This window comes from Paroedura picta, chromosome 4 (assembly GCF_049243985.1).
Source record: "Paroedura picta isolate Pp20150507F chromosome 4, Ppicta_v3.0, whole genome shotgun sequence".
NCBI classification, from domain to species: Eukaryota; Metazoa; Chordata; class Lepidosauria; order Squamata; family Gekkonidae; genus Paroedura; species Paroedura picta.
Window position 1 is genome coordinate 117,305,819 of NC_135372.1, and position 27,747 is coordinate 117,333,565.

General features: G+C 42.3%; 1 protein-coding gene across 4 annotated transcripts in view; it reads right to left on the bottom strand.

The window, feature by feature from the left end:
- Nucleotides 1-27,747, bottom strand: part of DLGAP4 (DLG associated protein 4) — a 360,647-nt gene that overhangs the window by 127,620 nt on the left and 205,280 nt on the right. For 3 of the 4 annotated variants that reach the window (XM_077335344.1, XM_077335347.1, XM_077335346.1), the window contains exon 3: nucleotides 1,550-1,668. The gene's annotated coding sequence lies outside the window, so the exon portion shown is untranslated. The remainder of the gene's footprint in view (nucleotides 1-1,549; nucleotides 1,669-27,747) is intronic. The other variant, XM_077335345.1, reaches the window with a different exon arrangement.

Consider the following 27,747-nt stretch of genomic DNA (forward strand, 5'->3'; position numbering starts at 1 on the left):
GACAGCTTTGCCCCTCAGACTCTTGGCCGGCTCCAAAGTAAATCTGTGAGCAAATATGTGACGCTCCCTGACAATTGCAAGGTCTAGACCAGAATAAAGAAAGCCTACAGGTAGCAACCCTGCATTGCCAAGCCAAGTGCAACACCAGTCTGTGGAGGATACAGCAGGGCAAGTGCAGCTTCTCCACAGATTGCAGAGAAATATGCTCACTGCAGAGATTTACTCATCTTGCTGTCATGGGGCCCCCACAGAGGGGAAAGCAGTGAAATCTGTGAGGTGTTTTCTCTTAACTAATCAAACCTAATCATCATAAACAAAGGAATGATTTGCCTTCAGACAGGCTTCAGCCTCTAAAGCACTCAGTGGCTGTGGGACACTTCCTTTGTCATAAAGTAGGTCAGTCAAAGGCAAGATGTTGCTATAGCAATTTTTCATAATACTTCATACTTCCCCCTGGTGATTTAACGTGATTTTTCCTGCTAGAAGAAGAAAGAGCTGCTAAGTCAGTCAGTCAGTTGATGATCAACTTTAGCCTTGTTTTCACATGGCCTCCACCTTAGCTGCACTGTGAGGGCAGAGAGCAAATCAGGAAACTTGCACATTCCTCTTCCACATTTTTCCAATTTCATCTGCCTCTCAGCTGCTTTCTTCTAGCAAGTCTGTCAGATTAACACCAGAGACACCATGACTTTTAAATAACATAAAAACAGGACAGCTTTCTCTCACTGGGTTCCTTTCCTGTGTGTTTTGGTTTTCCTTTTGCATTTCCGGTTAGGATTTCTGGCTCCCTCCGCTCTTGGGTGACATAGAAACACCTATTCTCCTATAGTCTCTTAATGCTGATTCATGTAGTATAGTATTGGCTGAAGCTGGTCAAGATTTCAGGCAAGAGTCCTCAACAAACCCCTTGCTACCTGAGATTCTTTGTGGTGTGGTGGAAATGGAATTAATTCAAAATAATTTTTGGCTAAACATCTGGAAGAAGTTCCTGACAGTTAGAGCAGTGTCCTTGGGAAGTAATGGGTTCTCCTTTGGAAGGCTTTAAGCAGAGCCTAGATAGTCATCCAACAGAAATGCTGATTTAGGCAGATTGTGAGTAGGTGGGTAGGAAGGGATGTGCCAGTGTTTGACTGTTGTGGCACTTCCTTGCATACCCAGGTAACTGCTGATCACACCTGTGGGATGGTAGGTGAATGTCCTCCAGACCAGGCTAGATTCTAGAGCTTTTGGTGGGGAGGGATCACTTGGGCATGAAATTGGGGTCACTGTGGGTGGGCAGGTAGTTGTGAGTTTTTGCATTGTGCAGGGGGTGGGACTAGATGACCCTAAAGGTACCTTTCAACTATGATTTTATGAATCTTTGACATTGTGTTCAGCCATTGATCTGTGGCTCCTCTCCTTAAAATTCTCTAAAAAAGCTTCTCTCCCTCCCCCAGTTTCAGCAAACAAAGCTTGCTTGGGAGTCAAATCTGGATTAAGCAAGAAGAACCTAGATCAATAAACCCAAGGATTATTTTGCAGTTTCTGAAGAAATAGCTGAAATGCAGACCTGGGCCATACTGTACCTCTCACGTCTCCCGATGCTTCCGGTACAGGTAGAAGCCGAGCTCAGTGCAGGCTCCCCTTATCTCTCTGGATTCCAGGCTTGCTCCTCATGAAGATCTAGGGCTTCAAGAAGAAAAGACATTTTAAACAAAGTTCAGTTTCTCTTCCCCTCTCTTAGCTTGATGTCATGTGTCTTGCGTGTAAGTTTGTGCTGACTGTGGATCAAATGGTGTTGCTCAAGGCTTCAGGGCATCTTTGTTTGTACATATTGCTGAAGGGCTGGTGCTCCTTCTTTTGAGGGTGCAGCAGAAATCTTTAAGAAAGGTGGTTTGCAGAGGTTAATGATTGTGCTGACCTCTGTACTGCAGGCCTGTTCTTTTTGCTTGTATGGGAACTCATTTGCTTTCTGGTTCCTTAAGGGCAAGGAAGCCCTGCTGACATAGGCTGTATTTCTTCTACTAAGTCACTGGGCTTCTGCTTACATTAGGGAAAACTCCTACCTATGTTCTCTTGTCCATGATGTGTATCTGCCTATTGATTTTATTATCTTCCAAGGAGAATAAAATAACCAGAAACAGAAGCTTTAATGTGAACACATTGGAAATAATAAATGTCTCTATCAAGGCATCTGATGGAGATTTAGAATTCTAATCCCAGACTTCACCATTCTGAGAAGGCTCTTGAGGCACACCCTCTGTTTTGAGTGGGTTTTTGTCATCTGCGTAAAACAGGTACCATGTTAATGTGTTATACTAACTTCCAGATTTTACGGTAATGTAAATCTATGATTGCTGAAGTCCCCAAATGAAGTTCACCAATCACGGATTTGTTCGTGGCCATCCACTTTTGAAAATCAACAACAACAGCAACAACACATTGTTCTCGTGAATGTAGAAGTGTTTGTTCTTTGTTCTTTTCTCATAATTGTATGTCATTCTGGGAAATTGCTGCATTGTCTTCAGGAAGGTGGAAACACAAGAAAGAAAAAGGAATGATAGAAAGAACGTTCTTGTCATGAACTTCTTTTTGGGCTGACTGAATTGGGAGATTGTCAACGTTCTAACAAAAGGTTTGAAAAGGTTATTACCTCCGCATAGCTGCATTTAATGCATCTGATTACGTTAACTGCAAACCACAAGTGTTTACCCTTTGAGAACGATTGCAACTGATCTCTGAGTTGCCATTGGGATCACTCCCCCCCCCAAATCAGGATCAAAACTTAACATTTCTATAGGTGCAAAGATTTCCACCCACGGAGCACCATTTCCCCCCTCCCTGGCTACTCCCCACCAAACCCACAGGAGGGAGGAGGCAAGGCAGTATAAAATCCTGTCAAGACAATCCACGGATTGAAACACACACCTTTACCATTACATGCGAATGACAAACAAGGGTCTGTCAGTTCAGTAGCAGCTACTTCAAATCAGAGTTTTCACAAAGTGAAATTTGTGCGGAACCATGCACCTTACTAAATGTTTGTTTTTCCTTATGCAGATATTGTTTTTCCTCATGCAGATATTAAACTTGCCTATCAATTCAGGGTTTCTGAAGATGCACTTTTCTGTGCCCCAAATACAAAAAGGTGGCAGACAGAACCTTTTCAGTAGCAGCACTCCACCATTCAAACTCTCTCCCAGAGCCATTTGCCTGGCTTCTAGCCTGTTCAGGTAAAAACTATTTTGTTAACCCAAACTCCTAGATAATTTGAAGATCTCCTGCCTATTCTGATGGCCTCATTTAATGTTCAACTTTTTAATGCTGAATCATTTATAGAATGCCATTCTTTTTAGCAACCTTGATAATAAACATTTTTGGCTGCCCATTTTTAAATTATAATTGTTTACAGACCTTGCTGTTTTTATCTCTTTTTCATCAGTGCTTCATCATGTAACTGTTTGAAGCTACCTTGACAGCCTTTAGCTGCAGGTTTGGTACACCAAAAGTTTCTGAAAGCAAGTCAATAATAAGCATATGGAAAAAGTAGGCCTAATAATGTCTCAGTACAGATGCAAACTGAATGGTAATAGTGGTATTTCTCACGGCAATGAAGTATAGTGATATTTACAACCAATCACCAATGCATCAACTGGCTATGGGAAATAATCAGTGGTATCAATATCCACTAGCACGTGAATTCTGGCCAGTACGTAGAATCATAGAGTTGGAAGGGACCTCCTGGGTCATCTAGTCCAACCTCCTGCACAATGCAGGACACTCTCAACCCTATTGCTCATCAACCTGCCACCCCTTTGAACCTTCACAGGATCAGCCTCTCCGTCAGATGGCTATCCAGCCTCTGTTTAAAAATTTCCAAAGATGGAGAACCCACCACCTCCTGAAGAAGCCTTCTGGCATCCTTTAATAAAAATCCTGACATTTGTCACTATAGCCACTCACCTGCAGGGGAACAAATAATGTATGCCACCAACATTTGCGAACAATAGTTCTGGCACCCTTCAATAAAGCCATGACTCCTCATCTATTAACAGCACAGCTATTGGCCCCCACTCATGCTATGAACATTGATGATCCAAGGCACTGGAATTCATCATTAATGCTCCCAGCTTCCATTAGCAAAGGCATGGCCATCCGTCATCGTTGCTTCCACCTCCCCCCCCCCCCAAACCAGCACCCACCAATGCCATGGCATCCTTTATCAGTGCTAGTGGCACATTATCACCAACATTCATCAATTCTGCCATCAACCTCTCTCTGGTGTGCCACCCACATCCATCACAGATACTGCTGGCATCCGTCAATAATGCCACGGGCATCCATCACCAGCACAGTCAGAAGAGCCTGTCAATGCCCTCCGGCAGCCCATCAGCAATAGCTTCCCATACGGCCAGAGCGAGCAAGGCTGAGCTACATTTTAAAGAGGGAGAATCTAAGGATCCCTCCTTCTACTCACCTTGGAGAGTTCTTAATTTAAATGGTTCCAAGGAGGCAGTGGAGGGATGAGCCCCATTGCCTGTAATTCTGCTTTTGTCTTTGCATGCCGCAGCATCTCAAATATAGCTGTGCTATAATTAAGTTTAATTAATAATCGTCAAGGCAATGCATACAAGCAATTCTGTCTGGGTTACGTTAACTGCCAAACTCTGCTACTTTCTTTAACACCCGTTCTAAAGCCTCTCCAGTTTCAACATTTGTTGACTTAGTTACTAGACTATTTAGCATTGGGTGAATATAATAAAGGTGAATCCAACATTAAAAGTGTAGGAAGAGCCTTAGCTGAAAGTGTTCACTGTCATGGAATAAAAAAAGAGAACTGAGTATCTCCAGGACTGTGCCTCCTGACTGCAAGATGGATGTCACTGGTTACTTCTACTCAAGGCTGCTTTCACGTATATGCTGAATAATGCACTTCCAATCCACTTTGAATGTCTTATGCCTCTTGTTTGTACAGGAATATCCACTTGTGAACAGCTGCTGAAGTGTGCTGAAAGCTGGTTTGGAAGTACTTTATTTGGGGAGTGTAAAGGCATACCTAGTCTGTTACTGTAACAGCCTAGGACCACCCACCAGAGTGTTTCCGCAGATGGGAGGATTTCTGCCTATGGAACATGACTTTCTTGCCTGACCCCCCCCCTCCCCAGCCACAGCCTCAAGTACCCCCTGAACTACTCTTTCAGGGTGTGGATTTTGGGCAGCAGATGGAGGCAAGAATGTTGTGCATTGTGAACAGGAATCCTTCTTTATGTGGAAACACCCTGGTGGAAGCCAAACTTCTCTCCTCAGAGGAACCTCCGAACCAGCTTCTTGGCTTCTGTCTGTGCAAAAAGGCATGTTTTGTACACAGAGCTGCTGCTAAATTTTGTGTCTGCTGAAAATTAGTAGCAGACATGAACACTTCCATTTTGAAAGTATTAACCAGACCAGGAACTCACTGCAGATGGCCATTTCCCAAGTGGTAGATTGGGTGACGGTGGGGTCTTGTTATTGGTGTCTTGTTAGTAAGAGCCAGTTTGGTGTAGTGGTTAGGAGTGCGGACTTCTAATCTGGCATGCCAGGTTCGATTCTGCGCTCCCCCACATGCAACCAGCTGGGTGACCTTGGGCTCGCCACAGCACTGATAAAACTGTTCTGATCGGGCAGTGATATCAGCGCTCTCTCAGCCTCACCCACCCCACAGGGTGTCTGTTGTGGGGAGAGGAATGGGAAGGCGAATGTAAGCCACTTTGAGCCTCCTTCGGGTAGGGAAAAGCGGCATATAAGAACCAACTCTTCTTCTTCTTCTTCTTCTTCTTCTTCTTCTTCTTCTTTTTCTTCTTTTTCTTCTTCTTCTTCTTCTTCTTCTTCTTCTTCTTCTTCTTCTTCTTCTTCTTGGCAGATGGAGAAAATCAAAGATGAAAAATGAAACCAACATGTCTGGGTCTGAGAATTGCTGGTAAGCAGGAGCATGTCAGAAAAAGAGCTGAGAGTTACTAAACAAAAGCTCCTAGACTAATAGCTACTTTGTTTATACCATTTCTCTCTAAATGGCACACAAAGTGGCTTACCTTACTCTCTCCTCTTTTTAATTTTATTTATTTATTTAATCCTCACATCGACCCTGTGAGTTAAGTTAGGCTAAGAGTGTGCATCTGACCCAAGGTCACCTGGCAAGCTTCCATCGCAGAATGGGGATTCAAATCTGAGTCTCCCAGTCTGGCACTCTAGCCATTGCACCATACTGGCTCTCAGGACCTGTGGCCAAAAGATGGTTTGCATAAGGAGCCAGCCAGAAGCCTGGATACCTGAACTACTTCCATGTCCACTGCCCCTTTTGCATGGTTGGTCATTATCCACCTCCTGTGTCTATATCAACTTCTCACCCTTATCCTCTCTCTGTGCAACAAGGCATGTCTTGCTCATTTTTACATTAGCCGAAAACTTAGTAGTAAATAGGCAGTTAGGGCCATCTTGGAATTACTGACCAGATCAAGAACTCACTGCAGATGACAGTTTTCCAAGTGGTAAATTTAAGCTACCTATCAGTCTGCATTGTCTAGCCAGGTGTGAGCACTCCAAAGCTTCTGTAGGAAAGGATATAGACAACCAGACTGGGATAGGAGCCCTCTGACCCCAAGATGCGTGGTAGAACATGTGACGGAACATGGAAGCTAATTTGTATGGGTTTGTATAAGCTTGATTTGAAGGAACGAGAGTCACAAAAGGTAACTGAGGAAGTGAGCTCTAATACATAAAATCTTTTGCTGAAAAGTATATTAATCTTTTACACAAGACACCCATTTGTTTTCGCTAGCAAGATTACTCCGGTGAGGGAACCTGCTCTCCATTCAGCAGCAAAATAGGCTGGATCCAAAGGCTGCAAGGATCATTTACACACCGGGAACTGCATTGTCACAGCTCCCATGCAGGAGCACAAATTGTGGGCGGATGAGGCACACTGGGTCAAATGCTCCCCCTGTATGGGTGCAGGAAGAGGTGGGGCAACCTGCCATGACTAAAACTCCAGCCTACAACCTGGCATGAAACCTCTAGTGCATAAGCGGTCAAGTGGAGCTGTCCTTGTGGGATAGCATTTCTTGATTCCCCCCGTATTCAAAAAGCTTCTCCTGGGGGATAGTGTGGATGTAAGGGTCTACAGTGAAAAGGGAATCTGCAGAAATTCTGCAACTGGAACTGCCCTTGCACTCATAAAAGAGTGATTTTGGAATTAAGCCATTGTGGACAACTGGCTTGCTAAATGATTATATGTGCATATTTAGCATTGGTAAATGCAGATCTGTATCCTTATAATGGGAATATGAATGGGCCATATGAGTGGGCCCTTTTGAAGGACTTCCAAAGTCACACCTTACCTGACTTCAGTCTCCTCCTTGACCTTACTCCAGTGAAGCAAACCTCCCCAAATGGATTCTTTCTTTAGACTTTCTTCAGTGTCAAGTGTTTGTAAATTAAACAAGCAAGCTGGTGGCAGTGCCATGAAACTTTAATGGCCCGGGAGACACATTTCAATCCAGAGAGCCTTGGAGGAAATAAAATATAAGACAGAAGTCCTGCAGCCAAGGAGCACTTTAGGGACTTCTACCCTTCCTTTGCGGCTTCAAAAAAGACCTCTGCAACTTTTCATCTTACTTTTTTTTACAAGTGGAAGAAAAGCTGAACTCATTTTACAGTAGGAATACACACAAATTGACCTACTGTTCTCAAATATTTCACAATTAGAGCTGCTCAAACCAGCTATGGCAGACAATAAATAAGAAAGCAACTGAATTAGCCGATTAAGACATCTTGATATTGCCCTACCTTGTAGTCCAGAAGTTCTGAGACTTTCGGGCAAAAGCACTGCATGAGAACAGCCAGACAGTTTGAAACCATGCCCCTGGATTTTGTATGAAACAGACCCTGGATTGTAGCCAGTGAAAACCAGACCTTTTGACTGTATTTTATGGTGCCAGAAACCCTGGATCAGCACCTTTGACAACAGACCTCATCTTGGGACAAGAATAGCACTTATATGCTTCTTCAATCAAGACTCTGGACTTTTGCTCTAGCCTAGTCAAAAAGCAAAGACAGGCTAACCTTTTTTAGAGAGCTTCAGTGAAGCTTGGCATGACTGACTGATCTCTCATGAACTCAGCATCCCTGCGTCTGTGGGAAACACACACACACTGGCTGCAACTTCAAAGAACATCTTCCTTTCTGATTTCTCTCCCCCCGCCCCCCATTAGTCACTGAAGTGTGAACATGGGAAACAGCAGAAGTGCTTTCTTACCCCTGAAATCCCCTTCCTATCCATCCAACATTAAAGTCAGTTTGCCAAGAGCTTTATAGCTCTATGTATTCACCTAGATCAAACCAAGTCCAAAGTTTCCCAGATCATTCTCTTTGATCACTTTTGATCCTAGCCATTCTGGATCAATCACCCTTTTGGTCATCACATCAAAAGGGCACCTGCCCCCCTTTTGTCCAAAAGTCCAAATGTGACTTTTTACCACGTATCTGTCCAAGGAGAAGGGTATAAAATACTTTTCATTGGGGTCCCCCAACTACCTCTCTGGCAACCAGCTTCCCCTGGACGGATCCTGCTAGATACCCAACTGAATGCAGGTCATTCCAGTTGCTTTGAACCCATCTGTGCTTGCTGTTCCCTAGATAGGTAATTGTATCGTCTTTGTTGACCCTTCCCGCACCCACCCTTGCAATTTCTCATCTTATATCCCCCTGCCACACGTGCAGTAGGTTGCTTAATGTTTTATTGTTTAAATAAAGCTACAACCCTTGTTTTAAACACTATTTGTTGTCTGGTTCAGCTGCTATGGCGATCACTGAAGCCTGTGGTGGCCAGCGCCATGGGACGGAGGGGAGGAAGGCCTCTGCTCAGGCATAGTGGAGGAATAGAAATAAAACAAAGCAAATCCCAAATAAATAATTACTGTTTATTAAATTTCTTACCTGTAGCTCTCGGAATTGACTCGTGGTAGGTTACAAGAAGAATAAAATCCCAATACATAAAAACTATAAAACTAATCCCAACCTACTCTGGCGATGTGAAAATAAAACTGTTCGGATACTGAATGAAATATGCCATTAAATAAGGTACCGTTTCAATGATTTCTTTTTTCATTCCCTATCAGAGTAACATACCTTCTGGCCCCCAGCTGGCCACCATTAAAAGTGGAGATGGTCAAATAACCACCAGTTCAGCTCACATTCTGCTTCCAGCTGTGAGCAGGGAACTATTTTTTTAATATGTTTTTATTATATATATATATATAAAGGTAGAAAGAAATGATATATTGAGGAGTTAATGTCAAGATTCTAAATTCTGTCATTTCCCCTTACTAATACAGTAGGGTGCTACTTATCTATATAGTCTGTATAAAAATGCCACTGGTCTTAAAATACTTCTATAGGTCTTCTATTGACTAGGCTTGTCAACTTGGCTATTTTTCATAGTTCTCAAAGTTTGTCTAACCAGTCTGTAACCTCAGGTAATTCCTGTTGTTTCTAGAGCCTTGCTGTTACTATTCTTGCTGTTGTGGTTACGTGAAAACAGAAATCTTCTGCATTTTAAGGGATATTTTCTGGCATTAAATTTAATAATATATATATTCAATAATATATATACATGGGGAATTTAATATTCATCATTTTTTCTAGAACCTTATGGATTTTTATCCAAATTTTTTCAATTTTCTTACAATTCCACCACATATGATAAAAGGAACCAACTTTTCCTTACATCTCCAACATTTATTATCATACTCTTTAGATATTTTACTAATTACTTTTAGTGTTATATACCATCTGTAAAACATTTTATGCCAATTTTATCTCAATGATTGACATTTTGTACACTTTATATTTCTGCCGCATAATTGCTCCCATTCATCTAATGAAATATTGCGATTTAAATTCTGCATCCATTTAATCATCCATTTTTTTAACCAACTCTGTCTCTGTCTCATATTTTAACAAAAGTTTATATATTTGTCCTTGTCCTTGCAAATGTAGTTTGGCTTGAAACAAAATACTTTCAAACTCAGTAAGGTTTGCTATAGAGCATAGCTGGTCTTGAAATTTTGCCTTGAACTGCGTTATTATTTTGGAATATTCAAACCATTTAATATTTTCCCCTTCTTTATTAAGTACCTCACAACTTTTTAATTTCCCTGTAGGAGTTGACAGGTCTTTATATTTCAGACAGCTCATTCTTTTCTGCCGGGAACTAAATTTTTGATGAGTACTTCAGCTGTTCATGAACAACTCAGTCCTGTTTGGTGGGTTATTCTCTGTGAGTTCAAATAGTCCAGTAAGTACATTTGTGGCAATTTGGATGTGTGTCCTCATGCAGCCTAGTAATACTCCACATGTAAGGGGGAGGTGAATTTCCTGCATTATGTAAAGGGTTGAACTAGATTACCTTTGGGGTTCCTTCCAGAACTGTTTCTATGTACTGTCCCCACCAGCATACCCATTGCAACTTCTTATTATTTAAAGAGCAAGGCTTCAAACCAAGCCATGAATAACCCATGATTGAAAAGGAAAAAGATGCTTTTAAAATAGTCGCCCTGTTTGGTGTTCTTTGTGGTCCATGTTATTTAGAATTCATAATTTGCGTCCAAAATTCCAACATTCCCTGATAACCAGCTTGGTGTAGTGGTTAAGAGCTGTGGCTTCTAATTTGGCGAGCCAGGTTTGATTCTCCGCTCCTCCACATGCAGCCAGCTGAGTGACCTTGGGTTCGCCACAGCACTGATAAAGCTGTTCTGACCAAGCAGTAATATCTCTCAGCCTCACCTACCTCATAGGGCGTCTGTTGTGGGGAGAGGAAAAGATAGGCGATTGTAAGCTGCCACTTTGAGACTCCTGGTAGAGAAAAATGGCATATAAGAACCACCACTTCTTCTAGTAAGAGTGCCTGGATGATACAGCACAAGTAACACTGCTGGTTGTATTTTGCTAAGGCCCCATGAATCCTTAAATTGGGGCTGCATTCACATAGCCTACAGGATTTCATAAGAACCTGAATATGTCTCAAATATATTCTAGAAGGAGCAATCTTGGTGGCAATCAAGCAAGGAATGCCATGGTAAGGAGGGTAGATAAGATCTGAACAGGCAGTGTAGGAGACCATGGTGCCTTCAGCTCCACCTTCCCCTCAGAGACATCACAATAGAAAACGCTGCAGAAGCAGCTGCTGCAGAAAGGTCACAGCCGATCCTGTCCTTGTCTCTCCCACTGGGAGCCATTAGCACAATAAAGTGCAGAACTATTTACTAAATCTGCTCTAAGGCAAATATTGTCCCTCTTGAATGACTTCACTATTGATTATGAGAGAGAGAAATGAAGCACATACGCAGAGCACCATAGCTGCTCTGAAAAACAGCACTTGCTCCCTCTGGTTTTTCAGGCCGGTGACTCGGATCACGGGGAGGTCACTGGGGACAGCTTTGGAAGCCTGTTCTGACAAAACAGTGTTGCTGAAATGCAAACTCAGGCCGACACTAGGTTATCTAATTGTGTCTGGAACACAAGAGTTATGCAGAGCAGCACAGCCTGATCTCTATCTCTGTCTGCAGGGGAAGCAGAATCAGCCAAGTCCTGCAGGGCTTCTGAAGCCATAATTGTCCTCCTCCCTAGGATGGCAGCCCGTGCATTGGCCAATTAAAAGCGGAAGTCCCTCTGTTTCTTGGCGGCACCTTCCAGGAGGCCGTCCAGAATGATGGCATCCAAAGGCATGACTCATTAACAGGAGCCATTCAGAAATATGAAACTGTCTGCAAGACAACAAAAGGAAACAAAGCCCTGGGCCTGCGAGAGTCGACAAAGGTGTCTGTAGCAGGGGTTTGAAGGATGCTATATATTCATTTTTAATATAATATCCCTCTGTGTTACATTAGGCTTGCTACAGCCAGAGGTTAAACTTCAAAATGAGATGATAATTACTCTGGACTGTGTATGGGAAGCTATTTACAACTAATTAGTCTTTTGATCCCCATCCTATCTGCTACCTCTAGATAGATAGAGCACAGAGGGAATCTTGTGGATTCCATCTGTTTATTTCCCCTTTCTGGCTCCCAGCTGCAATTAAATCTACATGTTAAATCTTCGTCCGGTTTGGAATGTAATTAAAATGGGTGCCCTAAGGTCACCAGCTGTATCTGAAATGAACACCATTTTTTCTATAAAGTGGGATGTAGGGGGGGGGGGTTGTTCTTTGCACAGGCCACAATATAGGGTGGGTTTAAATTGTTGTGTCCTTTAGATTTTTTTCATCAATGTTCTATTGACGAGCTAGGACTTTTAATCAAAAGCATAGTAGGCTTAAAAAAAAACCCTTAAATTTTCAAGGTAGCTTTATGAAGAGCCACGGGTTTGTCAAAGGCGGCGGCGGGGGGGGGGGAGGCATGTCCATGGACATGACACAGCTTCAATTGAAAACAACTAGTGAGCCCAGGTTCCATGGGTGCTTCTTTTGTGTTCTGGTTCAAAAACTCGATAGTCCTCTTAAAAATTAATGGATTTTTGAGAGACATGCTAAAAAAAAAATCAACTAAATCAAAGTCTACCTAAAATTTAAAATCGTGCCGTTGGCTTTTGCTCTGCTTTATTGCAATATTGATGAAATGTTTTGGAAACCAAGTTGTGTGTGCTTTTGCTTTGGGACTGAGAGTAACAGCACTGAGATGAAATGTTTCTGTGCCCGAATCCAAGGAGAGTTTCAGAGGTAGAAGCATCTGTTCTGTTTCTGTAAACTGACATAGCACCCTCCTACCACATGCAGAAAGAATGGCCAAGGGTAGGGTTTGCCTTCTATTCATGCATCAAATGGAAGTATCTGGGAAAATGGAATTCTGTGTTGAATCCCTACAACATGTATTTATTGATTTACAACTTCTACGCCACTTTCTCCTGTGCAAAAATAAAGCACATGTAGAGGTGAGCAAAACCAAGGCAGGCAATCTGCCTTTGAACTCTGTCATGCATCAATATTTGATTTTGCACTGAAATGGGATTGGTGACCTGCTTTTGCTTACAGATGCAAATGGCTCTCCACAACTAGAGAGCTGCTGTCATAGAACTACTCAAGTTTAGCAATTGTGTGTCTGGCACACACACATCTCTGAGCAGGGTCACAGACTTTCCTTTATCTGTCTTTTCACTGACCTGACACACAGAACAACTGCGCAAAACCAAGATTACCAAACCCTCTATTTGCTTTATATAATGACTAGGGGCCAAGCCCATTGCATTCAGGAATACAACGGGCGCTAGATGGGGGGGGGGGGTTGGGGTAGAAGAACTCTGAAGACAGCCTCCCCTTCCCCCCAGGACCTGGAAAGGCTGCAGGCAGCTGTTCTGGAACTCACCGGCAGGGGCAGCTCTCACACAGCAGGGATCTGCAGCCTCCAAGCCTCAGAGGGAAGTGGAAGGAGGAGGGGGTGGTCAGGGGTGGAGGATGGAAGGTGATTGGTTTGCTGCTGGCCAGACAGGCAAGCCAGTTGGAGGAGGAGGCACTCAGGAGTGAGTGTTAGCATGACATCTTCTGTATTTTGCCAAGTTGTACTGTACACAAAAGTAGAGTTTCAAAAAAAGAAGAAGAAGAAGAAAAAGAAGAAGGGGGGGGGGAGCACAGTGAACACACATCATTAATGTTTGCAGCAACATATATTAGTGGTATTCTCTTTTTAAAAATGATATCTGGAACATGAATTTTGTGCTAATGTCTACAAGCTCCAAGTTTTGATGTCACTGCAAAACCTCATATATACATGAAAATAATAAAACTTAGTTTAATAATCAGGCCTTTGAGCTATGTACATTCATATTAAGCATCTCCATCCTTCTCTTAATGCCACTAGCTACAGCAGCTCTTTGAGAACTGGGGCATTTTACAAAAAGCTATCAAAACTGAGCAATTTCCTAAGCAGAGTCACATGGCTTGTTTCTACTGGCCTATATACCTCTGGGACCTGTTGTACTGTTAAAAGACAAATTAGCCCAACAGCTTGTGAAGGAAGCCCTAGAGGTTTCAGAAATCAGTCTGAAGTATGGGATAATTCCTCTCAGATGAGGAGGATGTTTTACACTTGAGAGTACAGCTGACACTTTGAGACAGCTTTTTGAACTGAGCTTCTTGCCTAATGTGGTTGTTGCTGATCTTATGAAAACAGTCAGCAGCTCCTATGGGCTGAGGAGGAGGCCCAGGGCCCATCAGGGCTAGCCAAGAGATGCTGCAACTGCAACAAGAATATTTAAAAGTTGACAGCTTTATCTGCAAATGCTGCCCTTCAGTTCACACAGAATCATTTAACAGAGCAAAGACCAATGGGGTTCTTCCATTTATGGAAGCCCACATGAAAAGGAGAAAATGAAATCCTCCATATATTGTTATGAATCCAATTCATTTGCAACTCCTGTTATGGAATCTCAAGCAGAAGAGCTGGGAAAGACCTCTGCAATGAAAGCTTGAAGCTATAAACGGTTCAGCTGGGTCCTGGCCATGATAGACCACTGTGCTGACTCTCAATAGAAGGCAACTCTTTTATGTAATACCAAAAGCTATACATGAGATAGAAAGTGAATGGTTATTGTGACCATCACGTGTCCATGATTCTAAATATACTTAAACTGCATATTTCAGCTGTGTTTCGTTTGAATGTTCTTTGACAGAACAAACTATTTTTTAGACTAAAAAAAAAAATGGCGTCGATTCTAATTTCTCACATACCAGCTTGCTTTTCACTGATTTGTTTTTTCTGTCTACTTTCCATGGTCATCAATTTAAATGGACTTAAAAGTTTCATATTTTGGGAGAGTTGTGGGCACAGATCTAGGTTGCATTGATTGACTGACTCTGTGCTGCAATTTCTTAATTCACAATATTGCATTGATTCTGCCTTAAGATTATTTGCCTTGGTCTCGTGTGATGAGTTGCAGCAATTTGCATTGTGCTATAATTACTGCTATTGTAGTTGTATCAGCATTTGTTCTGGGAGAATCTTCCTGCATCTGTATGGGAAGCCATCTTTCTAACAGCAATATATGCTCTGCAGGTGTCTCCATTTAACAAAATGAGTAATCACCCATCACTCCTTTAACCAGCCTCTTTTAATTAGCGTAACAGTTGTCTTCTTTCGAGAACCATTCTTTTAAGGAAGGCTTAGCACTGTGTATGTCGGTGAGGAAGGAACGAGGTGCCCTGCAGGGTCACCTTTCACTGTCTTATCAGACCTTTATTAAAGTAGACTTTGTGAGCCAATAGAAAAATGAGAAGATGTTGCTTAGACTTTAATTGTGGCACATGGGACAACTATCTGGGCTATCCTTTTAGCGTCTATGATACTTTACCCTGGAACAGCACAGCCATATTTCAGCCATCCAAAATCTCTCACAGCAGCTAATAGGCTTGGACTAGGCCGCTGTTGCAAAAGACCATTATCCACGGGCAGAGTTGCTCAGCTTCATCCCAGAGGAACCCTCAGTTTACCTTTACAAATACTGTTCAACTGAGAGGCAGATCTAGCGTCTCTGTCCTGCCTGTTGTAATGAATAGTCTTCCAGGTACGCCAGACAGAAGCCAAGGAATGACAAGAGGATAGGCGACTGGTCATGATAAAAGCTGTGGCTGTCTTATTCTCTTCTGCAACAAATTTAGAGGGGCTGGCATATGTGTTGTGGGAGGAGTCATTTTTCTTAAATTACTGAATCTTAAAGAACAGCTCAGCCTTCTAAGATCCGGACAAGGATACATATACGTATTAGACTCTCTGGGTTTCTACTGGCCATATGAATGATGGTGATCCACATGGACTAAGTAGGAATCTGGGCACCATCTAATGCATTTAATTGGGCTGAGGTCCACTGCAAGGTCACACACAGCCCAGTTCTCCTCACTACCTGTATACATAAATGATTTTGCAGGAAAGATGGGTACGTATATATGCCAAGGTGATTTGTTTGTGGACATAAAGCAAGCTCATGACAAGAGCTGGAAATCAAATCTAGCACATCAAAATCTCAGATCATAGATCATTTATGCTAACCCCATGTTTACACAGCCAGATTAACATACAACATTTCAGAGCTGTATGGAATGGGCAGTATAAAAATCTAAATAAATAAATAAATAACAATAAATATAGAAATAAAAATGGTAACAAAGGGACATAAAAAGACCAATAAACAATTCAAGTCAATATAAAACAGCCACCCCAAACATCAACGCAAATACACACAGGATGGATTCTTTGCAACCATTTATGTTCCATGGACATGTTAGAGTATATAAGGAAAGCCCTAAGGAGTTAGGTCAGCAACATGATGGTTTAACAGCAGATGAGCTGAAGAACAATTTATACTTTGTATATTTTCTAACATGTTTAATTTAATTGATGGAGGAAAGCATTGTGTAGCACCCAGATTCATTTAGCTTTTATTCAAAATGACACGGGATAATGGCATGCCTTGGCTTAATATAAAATTGTTTGGAGTGGCATTTCTTACCAGCATATTGGCTAAATCACAAATGGAGGAGTAATCCGCAGAAGTACCATTATCATATTAAAGCTGATTTAGTCACTGTGGGTACCCCCGCTAGCTGAAATTCAATGGAAAGGTCTCTGCAATACAGAAAGCTCATCTTATCCACATGCCAAAGACATCCTGCTGCTGATCTCTGTTATGTTGCTTTAAACCAAGGATGAGGCTAGTCTATTGTGGGCAACTGTGATGACATGGCAGTCACCCCCTCTTGCTTTGAGAAAATAAGAACTAATTTGTTGCAAAATCCCCAGAGTGTTTGCCAACTGGCAGGAAGACTCAATGGGAGGCAGATGCTACATCCAGGAAAGAAGGACAGAGACACCCCAGGGAATGACACAATAAACTGGGCCAGCAAGCAGAGCAACCTGTAAGTGGTTCCTCTCATATCTTTAGATTGGCCTGTGAATCCTATCATAACAAGCAAAGTGGATGAGACTTGACACCATCACAATAAACCATAAGAAGAGAACTGAAGGAATGAGTCTTTACTCCGAATTGATGCCTACAGCCTTTCTCAACTTTTTTTTTGCCACTGAGAAACCCCTGAAACATTCTTCAGGCTTTGAGAAACCCCAGAAGTGGTGCAATTGTGCAGAATGTGGCTGGGGCCCCTCTAGGCCCATCATTGGCCACTTTGGGAGGGGTCATATCACACAAAATGTTTAACACATTAAAAATATTAAATATTAATTAGTTCCCACCCACTCAAGAAATACTTCCAGGACCATCAAGAAACCCCAGGATTTCACGAAACCCTGGTTGAGAAAGCCTGCATTAATCCATATTCCATATGAGGAGACCTGGAGCTACTGGTATTTGTTCTATTCTTGGTCATCACTGGAGGAATGAGGAGGGCTGAATCCTGGTATTTATCCTACCGGTAACAAGGTATTTTAGATTACTAGGACTTGTACACTTAGTTGATGCATTTATACTAATTTGCCTTTGTGGATTTTGTCTGAGTTCTACTTGATTTATTAGTTACGTCTATACTTACACTAATGCCATTCCATTATTTCCACATTTGGAATCCCAATATATGTCTTTGCTTCTGTTTAGAGTAAGTGTCTGGTAGTTCTTTTCATGAGCTGCCCCTACAGACCTCTCAGCATCTCTTTGCAGCTGGAATTTGTATAAATAAGTGGCTGTCCATGGTGCTGAATGAGAAGGTACAGACCTCTAGTATTGGAGTCATCCCATGTCTGGTGCCTGTGAAAACCCGATTTTGCTTACCTTTTAGGGGTTCCCAGAACCCCCTCTTCACCCCAACAAGGGGGCTACTCTAGGTCACCACGGAACCTGATCAGCACTACAGCTGCATAGCTATATTTTTCAAAGGATGGGAAGTAAAAAGTAATGCAAATTCTTGTTGAATGCATATGGTCTTCATTGACAGGAAAAAAGAAGCAAATTAGCCTTGTAATCAAATACTTCTCTTCTCTTAACAAATACACTTCCTGCCACTTCCACCCAACAAGCAGATATTTTGTGCAGGCAATGGGTGCTCACACAAATACTGCTCATTATGTACTAGATCCAACTTTCTCTTGAGATTGCCATTCAAACACTGACAGGGGGTGAGCTGATCAAGTCCTTACATCTGTAGATACCAAGGACTCACTTTAACCCTTTGCTTGAATCAAAATCATAGCAAGTTGACTCCTGGAGTAAGACTATTTGCCACATTTTTGGTTAAATGAATAGTTAAGAGAATCTGCATTCCTACAGAGATGTTTTCTTGCTCTGCTTCCTTAAGCTTTTATTCCCCAACACTTACATGTGTTTATTTGAGGGCCTCTGACTTTCCCAACATGCTGATATGGAGTAATAAAAAGGAGGAAATTCCTCTGAGTTCAGTGCACCTTATTTTACATTTCTCACTGTAAGTGCATCCTTTTCCCTTCTCTCTTCCTTGACGTCTTCATATTGTGTTTCTTGGTATGTTCTTTATGATGCGTGAGGCTGACCCCTGATGGAATCTGTTCCCAGGGGTCCAGGAAGTGCACTTAGCATATGCTGGTAAGGAGAAAGCTGCTGACACCGGTGCTCCCTCCCAGCTCCCAGCAATGCCTGACTTTTTCTTGAACAATTAGAATAGATAATATCAGTCTTGCTTCCTTTTTCTCTCTCTCCAACTTGGCTGCTTATCCTCTGTTGCTGTTACTGTCCCCAGATCGGTCTTGCCTCTGTGGATTTTGGTCCTGAAAGGATCTGCAAATTTCTTGGGGATAGGGAACAGCCTGGTACACCTAGTGGTCCTGACAGCTTATCCTTTGAGGAGACATCAAGATCAGGTTTGGGGAAGCTTACATCTGCTTGCCTTCCACATGGCTGCAGTCTTTGAAAATCTTGTAACTCAGTCAATTTCTATAATTTGGTTTAGCTTTGCTTGCCATTATTGATTTAATTTCTTGTACAACTTCCCCACCTATATTTTGCAGGGCTTGAGTATACGCCATGGAATGATCTAAAAAAACCTTTAGTGCAGCCTTTCTCAACTTTTTTAATAATTGAAAAACCCCTGAAACATTCTTCAGGCTTTGAGAAACCCGGGAAGTGGCACTGTCATGTAGAATATGGTTGAGAAGCATAGCTGTGTACATGCCCACGTGGGGCCCTTCCTCTTCCCACTCCCTCCAGGCCAATCATTGGCCATTTTGGGAGGGGTCAACATGACCATACATGGTCATATCACCTGATATATGTCTAATTTTTTTCAGGAAACCCATCCAGGGCTATCAAAAAACTCCAGGGTTTCAGAAAACCCTGGTTGAGAAAGCCTGGTTTAGGATATTGTCAAGCATCTAAAAAAACTGCATTTCCCAGATGCTCCATTAGTCTACCTGCCTGTTTGCTGGCAAACCAGCTGCCATAGCTATCCCAGCAGCCACAGCCTGCAGCATAGTAAGTGTAGGAGGAAGAGAATATGTCCCCTTCTCTCTGATCTTCTTGAATTCTCTCAATCAGCCCGGAAAACTTCAAGGCATGAAACAGTGAAAGATATTTATCCAGCAAGGCCTTCTGCATTTGTTTTTATTACCCAAATGAATGAAATTGGCCTTTTCCATTTCATTTTTTAAAAATTGTTTATCAATAATAACAGCTTTGTGATTAGAACACAAAACCTGATCTGAGTGGCAACCAAGAGAGAAGGGCTGCTTCCTTTATGCTGTGCAGCTGAACTTCCCGCAAAATATCTGAATGGTCACTGTAGGAAACATGATGCTAGAATAGATGAACTTTGGTCTGATCCAACCTCCTCTTATGATTATATGATGTTTTATATAGACAAATGAGCATAAAAGTCACCTTGATGTGTCTGCACAGGAATAGGTCCCATTCCTAAATTGATGTTTTAGAATCAAAATAAATATTCAGGAAATGTTTCCTCCTGAATGCCATTAAATCATTGAGTGGGGATCTGGTATAGCAGTGTATTTTAGGGACAAATGACTCTTCCAATAAATATGGAATGAAGAATGTCATTTGTTCATGTGGAAAGTTCATGGAGGTTAGAGGGAAAGGAAGAGGCTGCCTCCTTCCTCCCCCTTCCACAATACTTATTTTGATCGTGTGCTAAGCCTAGAGCACAGAAGTCAACCAGATGGCTGGCCAGCTGATGGGAAGGTGGGTAGGAAGAGAACCATTCACTTTCAACCTCTGCTGCAACACTATTTGAGATGTGACCAATAAGTTGCACCTCAGTTCATCCTGGAGGAGGTAGTGTGTAGGTAGCCTGTCATCTTTATGTTCTCCTGCTGTTATAAAGCCAAATGTGGATTCATGTGTCACATTTAACTCTATTTTGAGTAGTGAGAAAGAACCATAAGATGGTCAGGAACCTGTAGAGGCTCATTGCAGTCGGCTCACTAGGCCATTTGCAAACAAAACCAGTTGCATATATGTTGACTTGGATGCTAGTCTGAATACAGTACAGTTGATCCCCACAGCTGAAGTATCTCTTCTAAATGTTTCAACGGACTTTATGTAATTAGTTACTTGTGTTCCCTTTTGTCATTTATACATAAGATTTTTTGGTTTTTAATCTCTGAATTTATCTGCCAAAGAAATCTAGTTCAAAATACGATCTCTTTAACTTATAGCCATACATATTACACGGGTACCGTATACTTTTGAAGAACTGATCTTTCGTTTTCTTTCCCTCAGCACTTTGAGGACCAATGCACACTTTGTGGACCAAAAAAGGGTTAACAAACTCCAGCAACGACAAATGCTTCTGGTTTCAGTCCTTGCTCTGCGTCCTACCCTGGAGCATCAGCACCGCTGCAGTCCAAGTGAGCCTGTCAAATTCAGGAGCAGATGGAGAGCGTAGCCCTCAGTGTTAGGCCAGATACCATGCAAATCCCCCCACAGTCCTCTTCCAAACAGCTGTTGATTCTAGCTGAGCCCGAGCACCTTTTACATAATGTGTTTGTCTTGCTTTGCTGTGTGGTAGATAACTGAAAAAAGAGAGGGCGAGGGAGGAACTGGTCTACCCAACCCTCAATTCAGCTTGGTTGGTACCAATGCTGGCTAGAAAAGAATGCTTCAAGTGGGTGTACAGGGGACAGACAGAGCCCAAGACGTGATGAAATGCCTTGCTTGGTGCTGTCTCAATGAAATATACTGTGCCAGAGAGCAGGACTGTGGATCCAGAAAGAAGTTGGGAATTTTATGGCACTGGGACACTGTAACATTGTTTACTTTTTAAATGGACAGATAGTATTTCGGGGAGGGAAGGTAGATACCTGATCTTGTCAGATCTCAGAAGCTAAGAGGGGTTGGTACCTGGAAGGGAAACCTCCAAGGAAGACCCTGCAGTGGAAGGCAATGGCAAACCACTTATCCTGCTCTTGTGTTTTGAAAGCTAGGATCATCATAAGTTGGATGTGCCTTGAAAGTACCACACACACACACACACACACACACACACACACACACACACACTCACTCACTCCATCCATATCAAGTAAAATAGAATCATAGAGTTGGAAGGGGCCATACAGGCCATGTAGTCCAACCCCCTGCTCAACGCAGGATCAGCCCAAGGCATCCTAAAGCATGAAAATAGATGGAACATAGCCATGGTGTTTTGTTACTGTTGTTGTTTTGGAGTGAATTATTTCTCATAAAAAACAAAATGCCAATCAACAACAGTGGATATGGACTTTAACTAATTTCCTATTAAAAGTTCTCTGTGCTGGAAAAATGCTGGCATCACTAAGGAAATGTTGGTCTAGAACCAAAAAGAATTGGGTTCCACTCCCAAGGCAACCACAGAATTTATGAGGTGACCTTGGGCTGACCTTTCAACCTAACTGAGGAGAAAAACAATCACCTCATCCATGCCATTTGGAGATATTTAAAGGAACAGCAGAAGATAAAAGGTAATAAATAAAATAAACTTCACATGAATGAATGTCAGTTTGAGTCTCTCTTTCCCAGCAGCTCCTGTGCACAGACCTGACATTTTGAAAGACAATACACTCGCACAATAAAACTAGAATGACCACTAGTCTTTAACAGCCTTTTTGACAATTCTGTATTTAAAAATAGAACTGATGCACTGAAGTCTCTATAAACCTTGTGATGGTCTTGCTCAGCTTGGTCGTTTGGTGAGAGCAGTCTGTCCTGGATTTGTTTGGCTAAAATGTTACAGTTGTAGGTAGCTAAGCAGAGTTAACAATGAAATTAATCATAAGATTTCCCTCAAATAAATTTGTGCAGTGCTTCAGTTGTCTTATTATACCAAAGATGAACAGTCTTGTTTGTTCACTAAATTAGAAGAAATTTCCCTCCTTAAAACTTTTAGGTGCAGAAAGCATCTGTCTGCCTGTTTGTCTGTCTGTCTCCTGATTCAAACAAGACCTTGAATAATGCTTATTTCACTCTATTCTCTTTAGTCTGTACTTATAATATGTTGTGCTTAGCATGGAATTATAGGCTGTTAATCTTGAACCCACACTTAAAACATTAAACTACTGGTGGGAAGTGTACATGCTATACATTACTTTGCTACTACTGCCAAACTTGCCAAATCATCCTACTAAGGTGTGTGATTTCCCCAAGAGCCCATTGTGATGCTTCTGGCCCAGTGCCTGACATGCCCCCCTCTCTCCCTGTTCAGGCAAACAGCCCTTAATCCAGCAAGTGAGGCCCGGCTCGGCTCAGGAGCTAGAGAGAGGATCATTTGGGGGGATGGAACCCACTTATGCCAATGGGAATCCCTTGCTGCTCCCCAGCCCCATCATCAATGAAGTTTGGAGCCTTCCCCTGTGTTAGACTGCTGCCACCTCCTGATTCCTGTCCCCTCTCCTGTTTGTTACCATGAAGAGCATCCAAACTGGGGCTGCTTGCATAAGGTGAGCCACATAGGTAGGAATCAAGACATTCACTTTCTTTTAACTAAAAGAATCTTTATGGGCACAAGCCTAGAGGCAATATGAATTACAAGACTAGGGTGTAGACCAGGGATAGTAAACTGCAGCACTCCAGATGTCCATGGACTACAATTCCCATTCGCTGGCAGGGGCTCATGGGAATTGTAGTCAATGGACATTTGGAGGGTCGCAGTTTGACTACCCTTGGTGTAGACTAATCAAAAGAAATGAAATTGGGAAAGAATGCTAACCCACTTGGAACTCACAGATCTCAAGCATCTGATCTCCCTTCCCTGTTGGGAGATTCAATTGGACGTATGTGTCAAGAGAATGCTGTCCTTTGTCTGGTCATACTTCCCTGCTGTCAAACACTCACATGCACAGAAGGGGCAGCTCCTTTTCAAGTTTCCCCTCCCATATGTGTAAGATGTAATGGCGTAATTAATGATCATTTTGAACCATGTATGAACAAGGAGGTCAATTTTCAGTTTCCCGACTGTGTTAAACTAGTTTTAAGGAAACCAACTGTGAATAAATCTCTGTCAACCTGATTACTCCTTAATTAAATATTACTAGGAATGATACATTGGATTCCTTTACTCCAAATGGGCTTGGACTCAAGCAGCATTGATTTCCTTGGAATAGTGTAGTGAGTAAAAAAAAACCCCTCAATCAGACCTAGATTATTTACACTGTTGCATGTAATGGAAGGGGCTAGAGGGATGGATTCCATTAATCTGAGCCCCCCAACCCCCATACTTTGTAGGTATTTTCCAGATATTAATTTAGTGGGATTTTATTTTTGCTATTTTTCTGGATACCAGACTCAAACTTCACTCTAAGCCATGACTTTGTGGTTTGGAGTGGAGAAGGCATTTAAAGGGCCTCAGACTTTGCTCCAAACCACAACTTTGTAGCTTTGAGTCAAGAATTTAAATGCTTTCTCTATCTCAAGCCACAAAGTCATGGCTTAGAGTGAACTCTGAGCCTGAAAATTTAAATACCTCACAATCATGGAATAACCATCCCCTCAATTGTTCCCAAATGTTTACAGAATACCAATATCATACTGGTATTAGGATTTGGGAATATCAGGAAATATCACTATTTTTCAGGTTCAATATACTAGAACCTGAAAAATACCTTTTCTTTTGTCCACCCCATGGGACTCAACTTTTGCCTGAACGCAAAGAGAGAACACTGAAAACTGCCTAGACACTCTTTAAACCTGTGTTCAGTTCCTTTCCCTTCTTCATCAGGAATGCACTTTGAGATGGCAGAAGATGATATAATGGCCACAGGAATAGATGGCTTTAAAAAGGGATTAGTCAGATACATGGAGGATAGATCTATCAGTGGCTACGAGTCATGATGACTAAAGGGAACCTCGACATGCAGAGGCAGTAAACCTCTGAACACTCCTGTCAGGAGGCAACAATAGGGAAAGGCCTCAGCCTTTATGTCCTGTTGTTGGCCCTCCAGAGGAACTGGTAGCTATTAAGTGAGTCAGAATGATGGACCAATGGTCTGATGCAGTAGGGCTCTTCTTATGAGATAGCCTTCCATTCACTGGCCATATGGGTAGGCTCATGCATTCTATTTTCTCTCAGATTCATCCCTATGGTAAACAAAACACTATCACTCTCTGTCACTCAGCAAACTAATGTTATGTTCCCCAGTTATTCATCAGGGCGCAAACAAATCCCCTCCATTTGGTTGGTACAAGCCAAACAGGTAGACAATGCTAAAGCACTTGAGCAAACAAGCACATAAAAAGTGCATTTTAAAATTAACGATTACTGATTATTTTGTTGAAGATAACCACTAGAGACTGCTATACATAAGAAGCTTTTTTGAGCTCTGGTAATGATATGGACAAACTGCAGTTCCCATTAAAAGGGAATGTTTTCTTTAGCTGCTATTCCGTAGCTTCACCTGCCTTTCTGTGGATGGTAAAGTTAAAAATACTTCTATAAAGCCATTAGGGATATAAGCCAGTGGGATGGTTCAGCAAGGCACTTTTACAAGAGGAACAGGACCACAGACTATACCACTGTGTATGGTATGCATTTATCTATCTGTTGTTGATATTACCCTGCCCTTACTACATTGTTTTCTATCTTGTTAACACCACTTTCTGTTTTGTTTTACATGTTATGTTGTAACAGTTTTTGCATTTTCAGTTTTTTGGCAGACCTAGTCCTATTGCATTGCTTTTTCGATGCCTCGCACTATTGATTGTACAGATTTATACTGTGTAATTCACCTTGAGTCTCAGTGAAAAAGGCAGACTATAAACAAACAAGCAATCAGATGGACTTAGACATGTGTAGTTTTGCTTAGGAGAACAGCCTATGAGTCAGCCAACTTGGTATAGAGGTTAAGAGCAGCGGCTTCTAATCTGAAGAGCCTGTTTGATTCCCCGCTCTCACACGTGCAGCCAGCTGGGTGGCTGTGGGCCAGTCACAGGCTCTCGGAGCTCTCTCAGCCTCACCTGCCTCACAGGGTGTTTGTTGTGGGGAAAGGAAGGGAAGGCGAATGTAAACCACATTGAGATTCATTCGGGCAGTGCAAAGCAGGGTATAAAAACAGACTCATCTTCATAACGAGTACAGTTTTCTGTCCCTTAAATATGTCAATTGCAGACCAAATAGCCACAGATGTATATATTTTTTGCTACCAAACAACCAGAATTCCCACCCATGTCCCCCTACAACAGTTTTAATTTCTTGTCCCTCCTTGAACAATGAAATAACAAAGGTGAGTCTTAGATCAGGTCTGGAATAGCTATAAGAAGAGATAGCAGAGGATGCTTCATCTATAGGAATTTCAACTGACTCAGATTTGTCTGATTCATAAAGCTCATTCCATTGCAGCTACCAGACACTAGTATTCATACAGTTTTGTGTATTCAATCTCTAATTCTACAATGTTTATTCACCAGCTGCACCTACAACAACTTGGCTATTTATTTACAATTCATCCCTGAGTTCTGTGGATCTGAGAATTATGTAGATTTCCCCCCATTAGTTATGCCTGGCAACTGCAGGGATGGCTAGCTTTTCTCTACCTATCTTGAAATGAGCAAGCAGGGCCGGGGGGGGGGGTGTTGTTCCCCACTTTTACTACCCAAAGGGGTCTCAAAGTGACTCTTCCTCTTCCACACAACAGAGGCTCTGTGAGGTAGGTGAGGCTGAGATAGCTCTGAGAATTGTGCCTGAATCAAGGTTCACCGAGCTGGCTGCATGTGGGCAATCAAACCTGGTTCTCCAGATAAGAGGTCACTGCTCTTAGCCACTACACCAAGCTGGCTCTCGATTAATCCACTCAGAGAATTTGAGATCAGTTCACTGGAACGCTATGAAGCATTTCAAAAAGGCCAGTGCTTCACTGACAAAGGCTCTCTGCTTTTAGATGGAGCATCCCAGGGCCTGTTATCTGTGCTAACTTGTACAGTGTTCCCCTTAAATATGCCTTCATTACATCCACTGCTTCCGGTATGTCATCGCTGGCATATCTCATTGCTTTAATCACACTACAGCTGTTGTTGTCAGAATGAAATAATGCTGTAAGAGGCATGTTTAAAAATCTGAACAACAACAACTAGGATGCTAAAGAGCTGTTCAGACTAAAGTAACATGGCACAAAATTTCTCCTTGTAGAATCAAAGACCAACCGTCAGCTTGCCAAGAGTCACATAACTGTGGGGAAGGTAGGATGGCAAAATTATATGTTGCAGCCCCCATCTTGTTCACTGAACACAGAAGGTGCAATCTGTAAGACAGTTGCTTTGCAGAGTAGGACACCAGCCAAGCTTTGAATTCAATGGAGCCCAGCAACTGGCTTTTATCTTTGGACCTTTCAATTCATGACTGTCCACTTCTTTACCTTTTGTTGGTCCAGGCAGCCAGTTCTCACCATCCCTTAGACAATGGAGGTCCCTCTGGGTGGATCAGTCTCCTTTTCCCTGTGATCGCTGCCCTCAGCAATGGCTCCTTCCCCAACTGCCACCTCCACCTGGACTCCTGCACCTACCCAACCAGTTTAGCTTCCCTCCCCAGCCCTTCTTCCTTCCTCCTTTAGCTTCCCCACTCCTCTTGCCTGCCTGCTCACCTCTGCTGCCAGCACGCAAGGGAGAAGAAATCAGTGTCATTGGGATGGTCAGAAGGAACTGGATGTTGCTCACCCTTGCAGTTTAGTGAAGCATTTGGGGTTGCTAGAGCAACCTATTAACAAACCCAGATGCTGCTTGAATTCTGGTGCTTTTTGACATCAACACTGCTATAAGTTGGGAATCTATACCCCCAACATAAGACTTCTCTGCAAACTGGGAGTCCTCCAAGTTTGACAAACCCTCCATATCATAGCTGTTGTATAGATTTTTTTTATTTTCACATGCAGCTTAGTCCATGGATATGATGCTCAGGATACTGCTGTGTATGTGCAATTAATGACTTCAGGGGATTAAACCAACCAATCCACCCGTGGGCTAACAGGTTTCAATTTTTTAAAAAACCGGATTCAACATGTGAAAAATGAAATAGTCTAGTCATCCACATAAAACTTTCCATGGTTTGCGGTGATTAGATAACGGTGTGCAAAATAGGGTAATGCTGGTCCAAGACTGTAACAAGTAAGTAAATTGAATTGGGCAATGCTGACTAGCATAACTGGTCACTCATAGGCTTGGTTAAAAACTCTGGTTTGCATGGCAGGCTAGAGGCAGCAAGGGTTTCTCTTGAGCAGCAAAAGTACAGAATCCACAGTTTACAAAATGGCCAGGATGTAGGCACATCTTGTTACAACCTCCTTGCACCCTCAC